Source organism: Sminthopsis crassicaudata, chromosome 4, assembly GCF_048593235.1.
Source record: "Sminthopsis crassicaudata isolate SCR6 chromosome 4, ASM4859323v1, whole genome shotgun sequence".
Taxonomy (NCBI): domain Eukaryota; kingdom Metazoa; phylum Chordata; class Mammalia; order Dasyuromorphia; family Dasyuridae; genus Sminthopsis; species Sminthopsis crassicaudata.
This window is the reverse complement of record NC_133620.1, coordinates 427584415-427591365: the sequence shown is the minus strand read 5'-3', so window position 1 is coordinate 427591365 and position 6951 is coordinate 427584415.

Below are 6951 nucleotides of genomic sequence, written 5' to 3'. Positions count from 1 at the left end.
ATATTTCCCATAAAACACGTGGCTGTCCCAGTTTTAATTGTTGTATTTCAGCATATTATATAACCCATGAACCCCTTGGGCCGAGCTGGGATCACGTGATCATTGTTACTCCCCCGCCCCAGCAGTCCCTAACCTCAGAACGGGGAATTACGGGCCAGATATAGAGTAACTAAAGCTGAATCCACAAGATAAGGAAAAAATGTTAAAGAGCCCATTACGTAATACTAGAAAACGCATGTTTTTAGAACACACTCAGCACAGACACAAGAAAAGACTCAGGGGCTTGCGAGCCCATTCCTCTCGTGACAGTAATTCTGCCTCAATTATAATTCCACAAGAGTCCGTAGTGTCCAGTGAGAGGGAACCGAGGGAGAGAAGAGAAGAAATGGAAAACGGTGCAAAAAGCCAGAGAGAAAAAGATCAGAGCCTGAAGGAAAGGGAATTTATTAAAATTGGCCCTTAAATAATTGTCCATTTTTTCATTGTCAGTTATTTGTTTAAATGGCTCTTGATTGAGTTACTTCAGTTGGATGTCATATCATTTTTTCATTGTCATTTTTTCTTCTTGCTTTTTACTAATTTTACTAATTTTTACTAATTTTACTAATTTTTTACTAATTTACTAAGTTTACTAATTTTTACTAATACTTTGACTAACTTACTAAGTCAGTGGTCTGCTTTACTGAGGTGGCTCAGTGGGTTGAGTTTGGGGGCCTGGGGTCACAGAACTGCTTCCATCAGATCTGGCCTCAGACATTTGCTGGATATGTAATCCTGGGCAAATCACTTAAATGTAACCTTAGTTTCCTGATCTGTAAAAATGAATTGGAGAAGGAAATGGCAAATTTCTCCAGTATCTTTGCCAAGAAAATCCCAGATGGGGCCATGATGAGTCAGACACGACTAAAAATTTCTTAACAATCCACATTAATAGCAAATCTTTTCCTGTCTTGTAATATTGATTTTTTTTTTGATGTTTCACCACATTGAACAATTATTTACCAATTCTTTTCTAAAAGAAAGTGTTCATGAAAAGAAGCCATGAGACTTCTGGGTAGCCTATTCTCATTCGCTACTCCTGCACTATAATTTTCCATGTATTTCTCACCATCCTCACTTTTTTCTTCATAGCTCACTAAGGATCTGAATATATGTAGATGTAATGTAGCGGATTCTGTAAGGTTCTTGGTAAAAAAAAAAAAAAAAAATTTCCACTTCCTCATCCTTAGTAAGTGTTGGGGAATAAGTTGCAATTATTTTTGTAGTGATTTTCCCGCAAATATAGTATCGTAATATGAAATGACCAAATGTCCCATAAAATAATATTTATTGTTACCTTAGGACTGATGATAAAACCAAATCCAATAACTTCTTTCTTTGTCCCTCCAAGAAATACCCCTGAGCCATTTTCTCATTTAGCTGCAATTTCCTTCTTGCTTCTGGGTTCATTTATATCCGGAATGTCAGAATTTTTATGATTCAGCTCCCCAGCAGTATGTTCCCTCACTGATTGTTGGACAAGGATTTTAAGCAGCAATGGTCAAATTAAAGTTTATAAGTGATAGTCTAGAAAGTGTGCGATCTTTAGCACTCTGCCCCTTTCCCCCACCGTTTTGCTATGATCAGTGGCTTTTGCAATAATCTAGAAAGGAGGTGGTGAACCAAAGAGCTGGCCACAAAAGCAGTTAAAAGTGATCATGGTGGGGGCAACTAGATAATGCAGTGGATAGAGTACTAGACCTTAGTTCAAATGTGGCCTCAGACTTTTAACACTTACTAGCTGTGTGATCCTGGGCAAGTCACTTAACCTTAATTGCCTTGCCAAAAAAAAAAAAAAAAAAAAATATATATATATATATATATATATATATATATATATATATATATATATATATATATATATATATATATATATACACACACACACACACACACACATATATATATATGATCATGTTGTTGTGGAGACAGAAATTTGCAAGATCTGACAACTCTTCAGATATACTGGGTGAGAATGAGGAATTGAGGATGACCCCAAGGTATCAGAAAGAATAGTAATAAGAGACACTTGGACTTAAGAGGAAAGTTCTGTTTCAGACACAGTACATTCAAGATGCCTGTGAGCATGTAGTTAGAAATGAACAATAAATAGTTGGTGATCTACTCAGGAGACACTAGGATTGTATGTATAGATCCGAGATTTATCTGCTTAGAGGTGATCATTGAACCAATCAGAATTTATGAAATTACCAAATAAGGGATCTGGAGAAAAGAAAAAGGGCTTTGGCCAGAACTCGGGGGACAATCCCAATAAGTAAAGGTGACATTAATGAAAATGCAACAAAAAAGCAGAGGCAGGACATGAATAAGAACCAAAAGAGAGCAAAATTATGAAAACCCACATTGAAGAGAATGCCCAGAAAGAGAAGGCAGCCATCAACAGTGTCAGAAAAAAAGATGAGGATTGAGAAAAGGCCGTTTGGCAATTAAGAAGTAGCTTATAGTAACTTGGCAAAAACAATTTTAGTTGCACAATGATATTGGGATTCAGATTGTGGAGAGTTTAGAAAAGAATGAAAGGAAATATGGATGCTTTTTGCTACAAAAGAAGACAGGATTAACTTATGGAAATGGGCCCTGAGAATGCAGGTAATGGCTGCCAGGCAATTAGAAGTACATAGAAGAATATTTCTGGAAAAGATAGAGGAGTGGGTAAAAGTACCTCATCCAGGACCACTGCCTGAAGTGAGGCAAGACTCATTTGGTGGCTAACTCATGGAACAAGGGCTGGGACTGAGATAGAGGTAATTCATTAAAACTAACTAACTTAGAAGCTTCTAACCCTATAAAGCTCCTAGAACTTCACTTATTAGGGTCACATGAGTCATTGGATTGGATAAGTGGAGCTAGAAAAGATTCTCTTCTTTTATAGATGAGGAAACCTAGTTGTGACTTGGCCAGGGTCCCATAGGTAGTGTTATAAGTTCCTGATCACAGAACCAGGGCTATTCCTAGCTACTTATAACAATTTCTTCTCCCATTTCTTATATTCATTATGATAAAATTTATTTTAGCTTAAAATACCTGGGCAGTCTGGATTGCTTACAGGAAGAAAGTCAAAACTCCTAGGACAGATTTTTAAAATGAGCCATATTCCAAGGTTCTCAGGGTAAACCAACCCTGGGTAGGGACATGAACCAAAGAACATGATTAGTGAGAAATCTCCAAGCTTAGAAGTCTGTGTGATTCCAGACTGGCTTTCAATCACGGGTTATAAATGTAATGCTATATTATTGTGCCATAAAAATTACAAAAAAACAAGGAATACAAAGAAATATGGAAAAATTTATAGAAAGCGATAAAGAGGGAGGAAAACAGAGTTACAACATACTCATCAACAACAGCAATATTTCATGAATACACAGAAAAAAATAATTTACTAAGACATTTTCTAGTCTGAGGATGTCCTGGAACAAGAAAGTTATTTTGCTAAAGTGCACATCTATTTTTTTTAAAACCAAAGTGTAAATTTGTTTGGATTTTGTGATTTTTTTTTTTTTAAATTTTGGATTCCTCTGCCCCTCCACCTACTTCCCCCAGACTTTATTTGCTTGTATTTGTTGAAACTGATGACAGACTGAATAATGGCCAGAGGTGGGAACCCAAATGGTGTTGCCAAATCGAAACCAAAGCACTGAAGGATCCAAGACTTAAGAGGATTCTGGGCTCTTGAAGGCTCTGCCAGTAGAATTCAAGCTCCAAGTCCTATGTCTACCAGGCTGGAAAGACTCTTAGTATGGGCCTGGTGACAAGCTCCATGTCCTCTGTTCAAGGACAAGCCCAGATAAATCTGGAGATGTTCGTCACCGGGTTGGCCGGTTGGCAGATGAATGACATTTTTGGCCCTACTGGCCCTCAAAGGCTGTCTACCATTGTCACAGAAAGCTCATAATACATGAGATAACAGTATGGGATGGTGGAAAGGGCACCAGATTTATACATATATGTGTGTGTACAAACATGCCCCTTTTCCCTACTGTCCCTTTATTGAATTTTAAGAAATATGTGTATATAGATACATATGTATAGATAGATAGATACAGTCTATATATAGTTAGATATATAGATAGATACAGATATATATAGTCTAGTATTATATCTAGTTCTTCCAATTCAAGAAAGGGACAACAGCGAAGAAGGATTTTCAACCCAGACTTGAGTCCGGAGAGACCAGTTTCTGACTTGATCAGTCTAGCAGAAGCATCTAATTTAGATCTCCTCAAGGCTATATTTACAATTTACAAGTTATAATACACAATTTACAAAATGTAAATACTTTGGAGGGCAGCTAGGTGGCACCATAGTGCACAGAGCACCAGGCCTGGAGTCAGGAAGACTCCTCTCCCTGAGTTCAAATTTGTTTTCAAACACTTATCAGCTGTGTGACCCTGGGGTCACACAAGTCGCTTAACTCTGCCTCAGTTTCCCCATCTGTAAAATGGGCTGGAGAAGGAAATGGCTAGCTATTCTATATCTTTTAAAAAGACAAACCCAAAGGCAGTCCCGTAGACTGGGAAAAAACTGAAATGACTAAATAACAATAAAACATATAAAAAGTACTTTCGAAGTTTGCAAAGCAACCTCGAGATTCTCACAACAACCGGATTCGGAGCTAAGTGCTGTCATTATTCTCACTTTACAGTTGAGGAAACTGAGGCAAAACAGAGGTTAAGTGATTCAGATTTAAAGTCAGGTCTTCCTGACGCCAAATCTAGTCCTTTATCCACCCAGCTGCCTTCGTTTCTGATCCCGGATTTTACAGATGAAGAACTTGAAATCTACCCAGATCTGTTGCTCAAGATCCCACAGATAGTAGCAATTCCTAGCCAGGTCACCCCACTCCCAGTCCAGTCCTTGTCAGATCTCCTAGAATCCGGAAACAAGTCATTTTTTAGTGCTGAAGTGACTGTTTTAGTTCTGAAAGACCAGTGGAAAGTGGCCTTGATACCTTGAGATAAGAGTTTTGTTACTCTCACATAGATGGTCTGATAGTTCGTTACTGTTATGGGAACACAGAATGAACAGACCTCATTAAAATCGCCCCTTTCCCACAAGGAAATAAAACCCGATGGTCCCAAACACCCTTCCCCACCTCATGCCAAACCCTGTGATTCTACAAGGCAGGAGAGGCATCTCACTCCCATTGCTGTGGAGAAGCAGACAAGAGTCTAAATGACACTAAGAATTAACTGGTGGTTTGGTTGTGGACAAGCCACTTAACTAAGCGCTCGAAATCTCAGTCTCCTCATCTGTAAACGGGGGATAACGCTTCCCTTCCCCACCTTGAAGAGCAAGGTGTTTGCAAACCTGTACCAACGTCAGAGCCGTTATCCTTGGAAGAAAATGGCCCGCAGAAATGTCGTCATTGAGTGACAAATTTAGGACTTAAAAGTCTTCTGACCATTGCCTCATTTGGAAAGGTACCGGAAAAAGGAAAGGAAGGGTTGTCTTTATTATTCCACGGGCCATTAGCGTGGAAATGGACCTTGGAGAGCATGAAGATCATAGAGCACAAGTTAGCAGAAACCTCAAGGGTCATTTAGTCCAAGCCATGAATTTGACAGAAAAGGGGAGTTCCAATGGGGACTTTCCCAAAGAGTTAGAAGGCGGAACAGCTGGCCAGCGCACTTCCCACTGGGGTGCATTAGAACTTTCTAGTCCAACTCCTTCATTTAACAGGTGAGTAAACTGAGGTCCAGAAAGGCATAGTCCAGGATGCGGCCATAATTTAGGGAGGAGCCTGAACTCCTTGGCCACAGGTGTGTGCAATGGCATAAGCGTGCCACTTCCCTATCCTGTTTGTCGTGCAGTTTCTCAGTTTTGGTTGATTCTTCATGGTCCCATTTGGAATTTACTTGGACTAGGTTTGGCATTTCCTTCTTCATTTTACAGATTTGGAAACTGAGGCACACCTCTTAAAGTTCTAAGTGACTTGCCCAGAGTCACACAGTTAGTAAGCTGTCTGAGGCCAGATTTGAACTCAGGAAGATTTTTTTTTTTTATAAAGGTATCCTTTACATAAAAGATAAATCATAATTTATATATATATACACAAATATATATTTAAATTATGTGAAATGTCCTTTATATGAAATACATAAATATAATTTCTATATATACAAAAAAAATTCCTTATCCACGAGAAGACTAGAACTCTTAAGGTTCTAAGTGATATGGCTTAGTTTTCCACATCTGTAAAAAGGGAAATAAAAATGCATTACATGTACCTGATAAGGCTATGAGGGAAAGTGCTGCAAACCTCAGAGCCAGGAGAATGTGTATTTCTCTAAGGCAGGGGGCATCTCATTCTTGTTTTCCCAAGACCCAACATGGCAGCTGGTATGTGTTAGATGCTTAATAAGTGTTTGTTTAGTGATTGACAGCATCCTGATCCGGACCCCCCTGTGTAAGCTGAAATTCTCCCAGTTGCTAGAGAACCACAAGGCTCACACACAGTCCCCTCAAAGGGAAAGTCTTTAGCTGAAGCCCCCAGATGCCCCTTTGTGCACTTCTCCGGCCCATGAAGCCCTCAGCCACCCCATGTTGGGAGTCCAAAGCCCCTCTGGCCATTTCGAGGTGGAGCTCTGAAACTTTCTCCAGGAAGGTTTTTAAAAGGTTCTTTTAGCACTGTCCTCTCCCTCAATGCTGCTGAGGAGCTAGAAGCAAACCATCAAGCAAAGGGACAGCTCAGCCGGAAAATGTGAGGAGGGGATTGTGATTGGAGGGTTTGGGAAAGAGTCTGGGGGCAGGAGGCATCTCCAGCATCAATTCTGAGACATGAGAAGGTATCTGGACATAGCAAGATGGGGGGGGGGGAGACACCATAACTCCTCACTTCTTTCTTCTTTAGATTGATGGGAAAGGGGTTTAATTTACTGTACCCCTTCCTCC